Source organism: Sus scrofa, chromosome 2 (genome assembly GCF_054392235.1).
Source record: "Sus scrofa isolate SSC_HxYL_T2T_F1_AM1 chromosome 2, Sscrofa_HxYL_maternal_Yorkshire_Landrace_v2.0, whole genome shotgun sequence".
NCBI lineage: Eukaryota > Metazoa > Chordata > Mammalia > Artiodactyla > Suidae > Sus > Sus scrofa.
Genome location: NC_139384.1, coordinates 18600803 through 18615994, shown reverse-complemented (window position 1 = coordinate 18615994; position 15192 = coordinate 18600803). Strand labels below are relative to the sequence as shown.

Below are 15192 nucleotides of genomic sequence, written 5' to 3'. Positions count from 1 at the left end.
AAAATTGGTACTATTTCTATATTAGAAAGATGGATGGGAAATGAGTGTGGGCGGTAAAAAAGATAATCTGTCGTCTTCAACTAAGAGTCCAAAGATAATGTCTAAAATTTAAAAATCAAGAAATAGCAGCATAAGCATTTTATTAAAAAATGAAAAGTAAACAACAGAAGACACAGTGAATTTAAGTGGAGCTGGTTGAAAGAGTTGCTACTGTAGCTTGGTTTGGAATCAATTGAGTTTGAAAAGCCAATGAACCTTTCAAATGAACTTCTCCAGAAGGGATTCAAGACTGATAAATGGGCTGAAAGTGGAAATATAGTCAGAAATTAAACCACGTGAATGGATGAGATCACCAAGGAATGATAATGTAGTGAGAGAGGATAAGGCAGAACTTTGGGGAACGCTTCTGTTTAAAGAGTGAGAGAAGGAAAAAGAATCAGGGAAGAACAGTCAGAATATAGAAAGAAAAATAACATAATAGGCCATTACAGAAGTTAAAGGAGGAGCGTTTCAAGAAAAGGATAGGCAACAGCATCAGTTGTCACAGGTAGACAACTAAGAAAATGTCCTTTGAATCTTTGATGATTGGAAGATCATAAGTTTCAAGAGAACACTTTTAGTTGAGTAATGGAAGCAACATGGAAGGGGTTACTGATGGATGAAGGGGTGGTGAGAAAGAGGAGGTAATGAATAAAGCACACTCTTCTGAGAAATTTAGTTTTGAAAAACAAAGGGAGAAGAAAGTAGCTTTAGTAAGTAGACTATGAAAGGTTTTTTTTAGATTAAGGGATATGTGAATAGATAGCAAGGACTTAATATTAGGAGAAGGCATGGTTAAAGATTAAAGGCAAGATGCAAGTGTAAATTGACAGAACAATGTAAATAAACTATAATTAGAAAAAGTATAAGGGTGATAGTCAACAGAGCGAGATTCCAGAGAGAATGTGGACTCAAGAGAAAGGAAAGACAGAGTTCCCGTCGTGGCGTGGCAGAAACGAATCCGACTAGGAACCATGAGGATGCAGGTTCGATCCCTGGCCTCACTCAGTGGGTTAAGGATCCGGCATAGCCATGAGCTGTGGTGTAGGTCACAGATGTAGCTCACATCTGGCATTTCTGCATCTTTGGCGTAGGCTGGCAGCTGTAACTCCGATTTGACCCCAAGCCTGGGAACCTCCACATGCCACGGGTGCAGCCCTAAAAAGCATAAAGAGAGAGAGAGAGAGAGAGAGAGAGAAAAGCTTTCTTTCTTTGAGAGAGGGAAGGAAGAGGTGAGGATAAGTGAAGACAGAAATATGAAGGTTTAGAGGAAGGAAATTGAAGGATTAAAAAATCAGATGGCTTCGATCTTCTCAACAGAATAGGTTATCTGCTTAGAGTTGGGGCTTGGGGCAAAGGGTTAGTTTGGAAATTTGAGAATGGAAACTGTCTAGGGCAGCTGTTGTAAGGAATGCAGTGCAAAGTTAAAAGGAGATGACCGAAAGGACTGCCCAGTAGCCATCCAGTTGATGTTAGAGTGTATGAATTTGTAATAAAGCCAATCAGTATGGTTTCTGGACTTCCTCCAAGAATGCTGTATTTCTAAAAGTCATCATCTTGGCCACGGAAGGGTTTCCTTAGAGTGTTTTAGGAGACATCCCAAGGTTGAAAAACTAGAAAATTCTTGCTCATGGAGAGTTAATGCTCAGGAGTACGGAAGAGCAGGTTTGCTTGTGGGATACTTCCTCCCGTGGATCAGTCAGAGATCTTGTGGGGAGAATCATGGGCAACAAGAAAGAAATATGTTTAAGAGACTTAAGAAAAGCAAAGCAGTTTGGTCTCAAAAAGATCTATAGCTGCACAGACACAAATATAGACACAAATCTGAGGGTGGGAGCGTGTTGGAGAACATCTGGATTCAGATAAAAGAAATGCAGAAGAGAAGTGACTTCACTGTGGGATTACACTGTAGACTACCTAGCCAGATGGAAGCAGATAAAGCATTCTTGATGTAGGTCATAAAACTGGCCTAAGTCAAGAGAACAGTGCGACAGGGATTTCAAACATCAAGACTTAAGTTCCAAGTCACATTCAGCCAAAAAGCAGTGTGCTTGATTAATTCATTTTTTCCTGTTTATGTTTTTCTAATCACTAAAGAAATACTTGCTTATTATAGAAATGTAGTAGTACAGCAAAATATAATGAAGAGAAAAATAACTACTTTAAACCCCCTACTGACAGTACTCATCATTAGTATATTCGCTAATTGTTTATAGTATTTTTCTTGGCTTAAACAATAGAAATTTACGTTCTCACAGTCTGGAGGCTAGGAGTCCAAATCAAGATGCCAGTGGCTTTGATTTCTCCTGAGGCCTCTCTCCTTTGTCTAATATTTTTTATACATTGTTGTTTGTAGCAGACATTGAGCTAACTAATGTATAATCTGTTGTTTTTTAACATAGAAGCTTTTCCTCATTTCTGTTTCTCCTACATCTCATATATATCTTCATATAGATCTGAAATTCTTTTTAAACTTTAAATCTTGGAGTTTCCGTCGTTGTGGCTCAGCAGAAACAAACATGACTAGTATCCATGAGGATGCAGGATAGATCTCTGACCTCGCTCAGTGGGTTAAGGATCCGGCGTTGCTGTGAGCTGTGTTGCAGGTCGCAGATGGGGCTTGGATCTGGCGTTGCTATGGCTGTGGCGTAGGCCAGCAGCTACAGCTCCAATTCGACCCCCAGCCTGGGAACCTCCGTATGCCACAGGTTCAGCCCTAAATAAATAAATAAATAAATTTTAAACCTTTGGTTTGCCTTCATGTTACATTCATCTCTCAGAAGGAGGAAATATGAGATAGAAGTTCTAGATATAACTATAAAAAAAAAGGTTCACTATTGTTTGCTATCATTATTGCTATCTTCTCTGAAGATACCAGTCAATACTATTAGGGGAAAAAAATGAGAGAGAAAAATTTTTGAATAGGAAAAATTACATTATTTGAGGGTCATATGATTATTTACTTACCTGGAAAGCCCAAGGCAATCAAACTGAAATCTATTATAAGCATTATGAAAATTCAGCAAGGTGGTTGGACAAAAACTACTAAAACTAATAATTTACTTTAAAATAATAAAATAGCCTTTAGGAGTTCTCTGGGTGCCTAGTGGTTAATGATTCAGTGTTGTCACTGCTGTGGCACAGGTTGAATCTCTGGCCCAGGAGCTTCCACATGCTATGGGAGTGGCCAAAAATAACAATAATAATAACCTTTATATATTCAAGCAAGAAAAAAAGTCCCTTTTCTTTCCTTTCTTTTCTTTCCTTTTTTTTTTTTTTTTTCTTTTAGGGCCTTTCTTGCGGCCTATGGAAGTTCCCAGGCTAGGGGTTGAGTCAGAGCTATAACTGCCAGCCTACACCACGGCCACAGCAACCAGCAACGCCAGATCAGAGCCACATCTGCGACCTACACCACAGCTCATGGCAATGCCGGATCTTTTAACCCACTGAGTGAGGCCATGGATCGAATCTGCATCCTCATGTATACTAGTCAGGTTCATAACCCTCTGAGCCACAACGGGAACTTCATAAAGTCCCTTTTCATAGCAAAATAAGGTAAAATACCTAGGAATAAACCTTACAAGAATATGCAAGAGCTGTATGAAGAAAGCCTTAAACACTACTGAAAAACACTAAAGAAGACTTGGGCCTATGGAAAGGCATACTTTCTTCTTAGAAAGGAAGACTAAAAATCATAAAGCTGTCAGTGCTCCCTAATTTAACTTATAATTACCATGATCTTAGAAAAAAATACCAAGAGGATTTAATTTTGTTTGTTTGCTTATGTTTTGTGAGACATGCTGATTGCAAAGCTTTTAAGAAAAACTAAATAGACTAAAATAACTAGGAATATCCTGAGAGAGGTCTAGCTCTATGGATATTACAAGGCTATAATAATTCTACTAACAATAACTAACCCAAAACACTTACTATGTACCAGGCACTGTTTTAAGCACTTTAGATATAATAATTCAGTTAATCCTTACAGCAGCCCATTGAGATTAACTTGCTCAAACTCAGGGTTAATAAGTGGCAGAGGCTGAATTTAAACTCAGGTACTCCGCCTCCAGTGTACATGCTCTTCATCCCCACGCCATACAAACATTCTTTACTAGCACATGAATAGATAGGTAAAAATCAGTGGACCAGAATGAGAAGCCCAGACATTGACCCACATACGAAAATGGAGTTAACTTATGTTGGTGGAGGGAGGACATTTTAAATCAATGAGCACAACTGATAGCCATCTTTTAAAAAATAAAGTTGGATTCCTTCCTCACACCTTACATGAAAATAAATAAGACGTAGGTCAAAAATTTCAGCGTAAAACAATGAAACCGTGAACATACTCAGAGTAACCACAGGAAAATGTTTTTATAGTTTAAGGGAAAGAAAAGCCTTTCTAAATATGACAAAAAAAAATCAAAGCCAATAAAGAAAAGATTGACATATTTCATTGGATGAAAAGGATGAAAAATCTGCTTGACAAAAAAAATTATGTAAATAAGGGTAAAAGATTAACTGCAAAGAAGGAGAAATATTTGCAACTTATGTCACAGGTGAAGGACTAATTTTCCTTACATAGAGTTCCTAAAAATTAATAATAAAAATAATAAAAGCTAAAAAATAATAAACTAATAAATAATATAAATACGGAAAACTCAGTGGAAAGTTGAATGAAGGAAACGAACAGAAAATTCACCGAAAAGGATTATATAAATGGTTCTTAAAATTTTTCAAATAACAGCTGGATTCACATGCCATACAATTCACTTAAAGCTCATTCAGTGTTTCCTAATATATTCACAGAGTTGCGCAACCATCACCACAATCAATTTTAGAACATTTTCGTCACCCACTCCCCATCCCAAAGAAAACCTATACTCAGCAGTAACTCTAATTACTAATTACTTACCCCCACCCTTTCACCATTCATCCAGCCACTCAGAGCCCTAGGCCACCACTTGTCTACTTTCTATCTCTATGGATTTTCCTATTCTGGATATTTCATATAGATGGAATCATATAATATGTGGGCTTCTGCGTCTGGTTTCTTTCACTTAGAATAATGTTTTCAGTATTCATCCATGTAGCATGTGTCACAGCCGTACCTTTTTCTCTTTCATGGCCAAATAATACTTCATCGTATCTCTATACAATGGCTATTTACCTACTCATCTAAATGATAGACACTTAGATTGTTTCTACTTTTTGGCTATTACAACTAATACTGCTATGAACATTTGTGTAGAAGTTTTTGTGTGGACATATGTTTTCATTTCTCTTGGGTATATACTTAGGAGTAGATGCTGGTTCATATGGTAATTCTATGTTTAACTTTTTGAGGAACTGTCTGCCTGCCTGCCAAAGTGACTGCACCATTTTGCATTCCCACCAGTAATGCATGAGTGTTGCAATTTCTCCACATTCTTTTCCACACAAGTCTTTTTTTTTGGCCATGCCCATGGCATGTGGAAGTTCCTGGGCCTGGGATAAAACCCATACCACAGGAGCAACCCAAGCCACAGTAACAACGCCAGATCCTTAACTTCCCACTAGTCTTTTTTTTTTTTTTAATAAAGCTGATATTCAATATTGTGTTATTTTCAGATGTACTATGTAGTGATTTGACATTTGCATACATTATGAAGTAAGCACCATGATTAGTCTAGTAATCATCTGACCCCATACAAAGTTATTACAATATTATCAACCGTATTCCTTATGCTATATGTTGTATCCTTGTGACTGATTTATTTTATAACTAGAGGTTTGTACCTCTTAATCCACTTCACCTATTTTGTCCCCCCACCTTCCCGGCTTCTGTGTCTAGGAGGCTATTTGTTCTCTGTGTCTGTGAGACTGCTTTCATTTTGTTTTGTTTGCTTTTTTTTTTTTTTTTTAGATTCCACATGTAAGTGAGATCATGTAGTATTTTCTTTCTCTTTCTAACTTATGTCACTTAGCATAATACCCTGTAGAAATCTTGCAAATGGCAAGATTTCTTTTTTATGGCTGCATAATATCCCATTATATATCTATATCACACCTTCTTTATCCATTCGTCTGTCAATAGACACTTGGGTTGCTTCCATATTTGGCTATTGTAAATAATGCTGTGGTGAACGTTAGTATGTATATATGTTTCTTTAATTAGTACTTTTGTTTTTTTCAGGTAATTACCCAGAAGTGAAATTGATGGATCATATGCTAGTTCCATTTTTAATATTTTGAGGAACCTCCCCACTGTTTTCCATGGTGGTTGCACCAAATGTATAGTCCCACCAACAGTGCACAAGGGTTCCCTTTTCTCCACATCTTCGCCCGCACTTGTTATTTGTTGTCTTTTTGATGATAGCAATTCTGACAGGAGTGAGATGATATCTCATTGTGGGTTTTAGTTGCATTTCCCTGATGGTTAGTGATGTTGTATATCTTTTCATCTGTCTGTTGGCCATTTGTATGTCTTTTTTGGAAAAATATCTTTCTGGGTCTTCTGTCCATTTTTTAATTGGATTATTTGGTTTTTTTGCTATTGAATTGTATGAGTTCCCCATATATATTGAATATTAACCCTTTATCAGATCTGTGAGTCACAAATATTTCTCCCACTCTGTAGGCTATCTTTCCATTTTATTGTTTCTTTTGCTGTGCAGAAGATTTTTAGTTTAATGTAGTCCCTCTTGTTTATTTCTGCTTTTGTTGCTTGTGCTTTTGGTGTCGTATATCCAAAAATTTGTCACCCAGACCAAAATCAAGGAACTTTCCCCTTATACCTTCTTCTAGATGTTTTATAGTTTCAGATCTTACATTAGTCTTTGACCCATTTTGAGTTAATTTTCTTGTGCATGGTGTAAAATAGGGGTCCAGTTTCATTATTTTGCATGTGGGTGTCCAGTTTTCCCAGCACTCTTTATTGAAGAGACTATTCTTTCTTGACTTTCTTGTCAAATATTAATTAACCATATCGGAGTTCCCGTCGTGGCGCAGTGGTTAACGAATCCAACTAGGAACCATGAGGTTGCGGGTTCGATCCCTGCCCTTGCTCAGTGGGTCAAGGTTCCGGCGTTGCCGTGAGCTGTGGTGTAGGTCACAGACGCGGCTCAGATCCTGCGTTGCTGTGGCTCTGGCGTAGGCTGGCAGCTACAGCTCCGATTCGACCCCTAGCCCAGGAACCTCCATATGCCGCAGGAGCGGCCCAAGAAATGGCAAAAAGACAAAAAAAAAAAAAAAAAAATTAACCATATATATGTGTGTTTATTCTGGCTCCTGATTTTGTTCCATTGCTCTACATGTCTGTTATTATGGCATTAACATACTGTTTTGATTACTTCAGATTTGTAATATAGTTTGTGATCAGGAAATGTGATGCCTCCTACTTTGTTTTGACTTCTCAAGATTGCTTTAGCTCTTCAGGGTGTTTTATGGTTTCATATAAATTTTAGGATTGTTTTTTCTACTTTGAAAAATGCCATTGTAGTTTTTATATATTGACTCTATGTATGACTTCGAGTAATACGAACATTTTAACATTATTAATTCTTCCAGTTGGTGAACATGGTCATCTTTGCATTTGTTTGTGTCTTCAGTTTCTTTCATCAAAGTGTTACAGTTTTCCATGTACAGATCTTTCACCTCTTTGATTAGATTTATTCCTGGAGTTCCCGTCGAGGCGCAGTGGTTAGAGAATCCGACTAGGAACCATGAGGTTGCGGGTTCGGTCCCTGCCCTTGCTCAGTGGGTTAACGATCCGGCGTTGCCGTGAGCTGTGGTGTAGATTGCAGACGCGGCTCGGATCCCGCGTTGCTGTGGCTCTGGCGTAGGCTGGTGGCTACAGCTCCCATTCAACCCCTAGCCTGGGAACCTCCATATGCCGCGGGAGCGGCCCAAGAAATAGCAAAAAAAAAAAAAGACAAAAAAAAAATTTTATTCCTAAGTATTTTATTGTTTTTGATGCTATTGTGAAAGAGATTAGTTCTTTTTCAGATAGTTTGTTGTTAGTGTATAAAAATGCAACTGATTTTTGTATGTTGATTTTGTGTCCTGCAACTTTACTGGATTGATTTTTATTAGCTCTAATGGTTTTTTGGATTAGATTGGAGTTTCTAGGATTTTCTATGCATAAGATCTTATCATCTGCAAACGGAGACAGTTTTACTTCTTCCTTTCGTATTTGGATGTCTTTTATTTCTTTTTCTTACCGAATTGCTCTGGCTAGAACTTCCAGTACTATGTTGAATAGAGATGGTGAGAATATTCTGTGGTTATCTTGTTCCTGAACTTAGAGGGAGAACTTTCAACCTTTCACCACAGAATATGACACTAACAGTGGACCTGTCATATACAGCCTTTAGTTTGTTGAGGTACATTCCTCTATATCCATTTTGTTCAGAATTTTTAGTTGTGAAAGGACGCTGAATTTTGTGGATATGGATATATGTTTTTATTTCTCTTGCGTAAATACCTAAGGGTAGAATTGCTGACAAACTGTTCTCCAAATTGGTTGTACTGTTTTACATTCCTATCAGCAATGTCTAAAAATTCCAGGGGTTACACACCCTTGCTAACATTTGGTATTGTTAATCTTTTTTTCCCCAGCTTTGACATATAATTGTCATATAACATTGTGTAAATATAAGGTGTACAGTGTGATGATTTGATATATGTATATATGTGAAATTATTACAATAATAAGGTTATTTTTTTAAATGGATTGCTTCACAAATTTGCATATTATCCTTGCACAGGGACCAGTCTCTGTATTGTGTCAATTTTAATATATGTACTTCTAAAGCAAGCACAGTCTTTTTAATTTTAGCCTTTCTAATGTGTATGAAATAGACTTTCTAGTATCTCATTGTGGTTTTAATTTGCATTTTCCTGATGACTAATGATGTTGAACACTTTTCTGTTGCTTATTGACCATTCCCCTTGTGAAATGCCTCATTGAATCTTTCACCCATTTTTAAGCGGGTTGTTTGTTTTAATCATTGAGCAGCAGTTCTTTATATACTCTGGTTGCAAGTCAGATATGTATATTTCAAATATTCTTTGGCTTGTTTATTTTCTTAGCAGAGTCTTTTATTGAGCAGAAGTTTTAAAAGTCCATTTTATCAATTTTTTTAACCATAATTTAGTGCCTTCTGGGTCCACTCTAAAGTACTATGTTGTACTCAGTTTATAACAATATTACTTACATTTTCTTCCAAAAGCATTAGAAATTTAGCTTTTATGTTTAGGTTTATAATCCATCTTGAATTAATTTTTCTGTGTGGTTTGAAGTTGAGGTTGGGTTTGGGGGATTTTTTTTCCCATGTGGATAGCTAGTTGTTTGTTCCAGCACCATTCTTTGAAAGACTTTACTTTTCCCACTTAATTGTTTTGGTTCCTTTGTAAAAGAAGTCAGTTGACTATATAAGTGTGGGTGTATTTCTGGATTTTCTGTTTTGTTCCACTGATCTATTTGTTGAGTTTTAGTCTTAATTACTTTAGCTTTATAGAACGGTAGTGTATGCCTTTCAACTTTTGTTTTTTGCAAAATTGTTTTGGTCATTAGAAGTCTCTTGCACTTAAGGAGTTCCCGTCGTGGCGCAGTGGTTGACGAATCCGACTAGGAACCATGAGGTTGTGGGTTCGATCCCTGCCCTTGCTCAGTGGGTTAACGATCCGGCGTTGCCGTGAGCTGTGGTGTAGGTTGCAGACGCGGCTCGGATCCCGCGTTGCTGTGGCTCTGGCATAGGCCGGTGGCTACAGCTCCAATTTGACCCCAAGCCTGGGAACCTCCATATGCCGCGGGAGCGGCCCAAGAAACAGCAACAACAACAACAAAAGACAAAAAAAAAAAAGACAAAAAAAAAAAAAAGAAGTCTCTTGCACTTAAATATAACTTTTAGAATACACTTCTCAGTCTACCAAAAAAGCCCAATAAGAATTTGATTGAGATATAAAGAATTTATAGGTCAATTTGGGGAGAGTTGTCATCTTTGCAATATTGAATCTTCCAAACCATGAACATCGTAAATTTTTTTAGATCTTCTTTAATTTCTCTAATCAATACTTTACAGTGTTTATTTATTTTTTTATTTTTTTTATTTTTATTTTTTTGGTCTTTTTGCTATTTCTTGGGCCGCTCCCGTGGCATATGGAGGTTCCCAGGCTAGGGGTCCAATCGGAGCTGTAGCCACCGGCCTACGCCAGAGCCACAGCAACGCGGGATCCGAGCCACATCTGCAACCTACACCATAGCTCATGGCAACGCCGGATCGTTAACCCACTGAGCAAGGGCAGGGATCGAACCCGCAACCTCATGGTTCCTAGTCGGATTCGTTAACCACTGCGCCACGACGGGAACTCCTACAGTGTTTAATATACAGATCTTACATATTTTATTAAATTTACCTCTAAATATTTCATGTTTTATGCTACTGTTTAAATACTATTATTTTAAAAATTTCTTTTCTTTTTTTTTTTTTTTTTTTTTGTCTTTTTTGCTATTTCTTTGGGCCGCTCCCGCGGCATATGGAGGTTCCCAGGCTAGGGGTCCAGTCGGAGCTGTAGCCACCGGCCTACGCCAGAGCCACAGCAACGCGGGATCCGAGCCGCGTCTGCAACCTACACCACAGCTCAAGGCAATGCCGGATCGTTAACCCACTGAGCAAGGGCAGGGACCGAACCCGCAACCTCATGGTTCCTAGTCGGATTTGTTAACCACTGCGCCATGACGGGAACTCCCAAAAATTTCTTTTCTTTACTAACTTTTCGTTGCAAGAACATAGAAATATAATTGCTTTTTGTATATTCCTTATATCCTATGACTTTTCTAAATTCACTTATTGGTTCTCATAGGGGTTTTTTTTTTTTTTTTTTTTTTTTTTTTTTGGTAGATTCCTTAGACTCTTCTTGCTGCAAAATCATGTCATATGCAAATTAGAGACAGTTTTACTTCTTCTTTTCCAGTCTTGGTGGGTTATTTTTCTTTTTCTTTCTTTGTTGTACAGAGTGGGATCTCATTACAATGTTAAATAGAAGTGGTGAGAGCAAATATTTTGCTTTGTTTCCAACCTAAAAGGAAATTTTTCAATATTTGAAGTTAAATATGAGGTTTTTCCTGGATATTCTTCATTAGGTTGAAGAAGTTTACATTTGTTTTTTGCTTTTTAGGGCCGTACCTGTGGCATATAGAGGTTCCCAGGCTAGGGGTCGAATCAGAGCTGCAGCTGCTGGCCTACGACACCACAGCAATGCCAGATCTGAGTGCCATCTGAGACATACACCACAGCTCACTGCAACCCTCGACCCACTGAGCAAGGCCAGGGATTAAACCCCTGTCCTCATGGATACTAGTTGGGTTTGTTACCTCTGGACCACCACAGGAACTCCCTTTTGAACTTTTAAATAAGGTTTAATGTGCTTCTTATAAGCTCTTTTCCTAGCACTTTTTATACATATATTTGCTTAAATTCTGTCTTTCTCATCAGACTCCTGGCTTCATAAGAGCATTTATCTGTCTTGCTTGCCCTGTGTTCCCAGCATCTAGCAGTGCCTCATTCAGAGTATAGTTGTCCCTGAACACATGGGTTTGAACTGTGAAGATCCACTCATACAAGGATTTTTTTCAATAAATACATTAAAAAGTTGGGGGGGGGGATTTGTGACAATTTGAAAAAACTCACAAATGGACTGTACAGCCTAGAAATATCTCAAAAATCAAGAAAAAGTTAGGTTTATCATGAATGTATAAAATAAAGTAGATGGTAGTCTATTTTATCACATACTACCATACAAGTAGTCAGATCTACTATGTAAAGCTAAAATTTATAAGAACTTACACACACACACAGACTATACATGGTATCATTCACAGTCTAGAGTGTGAAGAGATGTGAAGATGCACTATTAAGTCATACCTGCATAAAATTAACTGTAGTGCATACTGTACTACAGGAATAATTTTGTAGCCACCTTCCGTTGCTGTTGCAGTGGACTCAAGCATCCTGAGTATCCACTTAAAATGTGGACACTAATCATCTCCACATAGGCAGTTCATATCTCCAATACTGCGTATCACAGTAAAAAGTGATCTCTTGTAGATCTCACATATTTTTCATCAGGTTTAGTGCAACACTGTAAATGAATAACATTGTAGGACCCATAGGAATGCCTCTAGTGATGCTGGAAGTGCTCCCAAGAAGCAGAGAAAAGTCATGACATGACAAGAAAACGTTGAATTGCTTGATATGTACCATAGATTGAGGTCTTCAGCTTCAACTGCCCTCCATTTCAAGATAAGTGAATCCAGTGTAAAGATTATAGGAAGGAAGCGAGGAATTGAGGGAGGGAGGAAGGAAAAAGAAATAAAGAAGAAAGGGAAATCTGTAGTCATCGCTGCAGCCAGGTCAGCAGGTGCAAAAACCTTGCACTCTTGTGAAATAGTGAATACTGTGCTTTTTATCTCATTGAAAATGCAGCTTTTATGTGGGTATGGAATTGCCATAAGAAAGGCATACCTGGAGTTCCTGTCATGGCACAGTGGAAACGAATCCGATGGAACCACGAAGTTGAAGGTTTGATCCCTGGCCTTGCTCAGTGGGTTAGGGATCCAGTGTTGCCCTGAGCTGTGATGTAGGTTGCAGACGCGGCACAGATCTGCTGTGGCTGTGGTGTAGGCCGGCAACTATAGCTCCTATTTGACCCCTAGCCTGGAACCTCCATATGCCGTGGGTGTGGTCCTAAAAAGAAAAAAAGAGAGAGAGAGAGAGAGAAAGACATACTCTTGGACTCTTATACGATTCAAGAAAAAGCAAAGTCGTTATATGACAACTTAAAACAAAAGAAAAGTGAAGGATCTAAAGCTGGAGAATTTGATGCCAGCAAAGGACAGTTTGATAATTTTAGGAGGTTTGGCTTTAAAAATACCAAGGTAACAAGAGAAGCAGCTTCTGTCCACCAAGAGTCACCAAACAAGTTCCCAGACACTATAAAGAAAATCATTGAGGGAGTTCCCTTGTTGCTGAGCAGGTTAAGGATCCCACATTATCACTTCAGTGGCTCATATCACTATGGTGCAGGTTCGATCCCTAGTCCAGGAACTTCCACATGGCTGTGAAGGTGGCCAAAAAGTCTTGAGGAGAAAGGGTATATGCTTGTACAGGTTTTTAATGCAGATGAAAGTGCCCTATCCTGGCGGGGGGGGGAGCCATAAAGGACATTTATTAGTAAGGAAGAGGAGTGAGCACCAGAATTTAAGGCAGGAAGAGATTGGCTAACTCCACTGTTTTTTGCAAATGCAGTTGGATGTATGATCAGGACTATCCTTATCTATCTATAAAGCTACTAAATCCCAGACCTTGAAGGGAAGAGATAAACACCAGCTACCAGTCTTTTGGTTGTACAACAAAAAGGTCTGGACAATGAGAGCCCTTTTTCTGGATTGGTTTCATCGAGTTTTGTCCCTAAAATCAGGAAGTACCTTTCCAATAAGAGACTACCTTTTATAAGTCCTTTTGATATTGGTCAGTGTTGCTGACCACCAGAACCTCATGAGTTTGACGCTGAAGGCAACACTGAAGGCAATAAAGGCATCAAAGTGGTCTCTTTGCCTCCGAAAGTAATGCCTCTATTTCAGCATCTAGATCAGGGGATAATAGGGACCTTTAAGGTTCCTCACACACTCTACTCCATGGAAAGGCTTGTCAACACCATGAAAGAGGACCCAGACAGAGAGACCATCATGAAAGTCTGTGAGGATTATACCAGTGAAGACGCTGTTGTAGTTATAGAAAAAGCTATGAAAGCCATTAAGCCTGAAACAATAAATTCCTGCTGGAGAGAAAACTGTGTCCAGATGTTGTACATGACATCACAGGATTTACGACAGAGCCAATCAAGGAGCTAATAAAAGAGATTGTGGATATGGCAAAAAAAAAGGCGGGGGGGGAGTTGGGAGTTGGTGGTGAAGAGTTTCAAGATATGGATTGGATCTTGAAGAAATTCAAGAGCTAATAAACACCACACCAGAGGAGTTAATGGAAGATAACTTGGTGGAAACGAGTGCTTCCAAACCAACGCCAGACAAAGAAGAAGAAGTAGAAGAGGCAGCGCCAGAAAACAAATTGACATTAGACAGTCTGGCAGAAGGGTTCCAATTATTCAGGATCACTTTTGACTTCTTTTATGTCATGGACCCTCCTATGATACCAGCACTGAAACTAAAGCAAACAGTGAAAGAAGGATTAGTACCATTTAGAAACATTTTTAGAAAAATGAAAAAACAAAAAAGTGGGACAGACATTGCAATGTATTTCTATAAAGTAACACCCAGTGCACCTGCCTCTTCCAGCCTCTCCTCCAGTTCCTCCTCCTCTGCTACCTCTGAGACAGGAAGACCAACCCCTCCTCCTCCTCCTCAGCCTATTCAACGTGAAGACCTTGATATGGTACTTCCACCTAATGAAGAGTAAAGAATCAGCAGGCCATACAGTTAATAAATATATCTGTTGTGTGTGTATATGGTTGTCTTTGTGTGAAAATCTATTAACTGTATGATAGGAACTGTATCAGATGTTTTTGTGTCATCATCATTACCAACTAAGTATTCATCATATAGAACACTGTGTGCAAGACTGGTATCCAAGTGGATAGCTTATCCTTACATAGGCATAAGATAAGTGATATTTAATATAAAGTTAAGAATGTGTAGGAGTTCCCGTCGTGGCGCAGTGGTTAACAAATCCGACTAGGAACCATGAGGTTGCGGGTCCGGTCCCTGCCCTTGCTCAGTGGGTTGACTATCCGGCGTTGCCGTGAGCTGTGGTGTGGGTTGCAGATGCGGCTCGGATCCCGCGTTGCTATGGCTCTGGCGTAGGCCAGGGGCTACAGCTCCGATTGGACCCCTAGCCTGGGAACCTCCATATGCCGCGGGAGCGGCCCAAAGAAATAGCAAAAAAAAAAAAAAAAAAAAAAAAGAATGTGCTAGTTTTCTTACTGTTTGATAACTTTGCTTTCAAAGAATTACATTACCATGTAGTATACCTCTGTCTCTAATTTGAGAAACTTTATATCCTCCTATCATCACAGGTAAGCATTTTTTAATGCGGTAATGTTTCTAGTACTTTATTATGAGTATGACTATAATAATTAATGCCATAAAATATT

The 15192-nt window shown here is 38.6% G+C and overlaps 1 protein-coding gene and 1 pseudogene across 4 annotated transcripts in view; one reads left to right on the top strand and one right to left on the bottom strand.

Annotated features, from left to right (window-relative positions):
- Positions 1–15192, top strand: part of CSTPP1 (centriolar satellite-associated tubulin polyglutamylase complex regulator 1) — a 206858-nt gene that overhangs the window by 122793 nt on the left and 68873 nt on the right.
- Positions 8742–8840, bottom strand: LOC146405265 (U6 spliceosomal RNA; annotated as a pseudogene).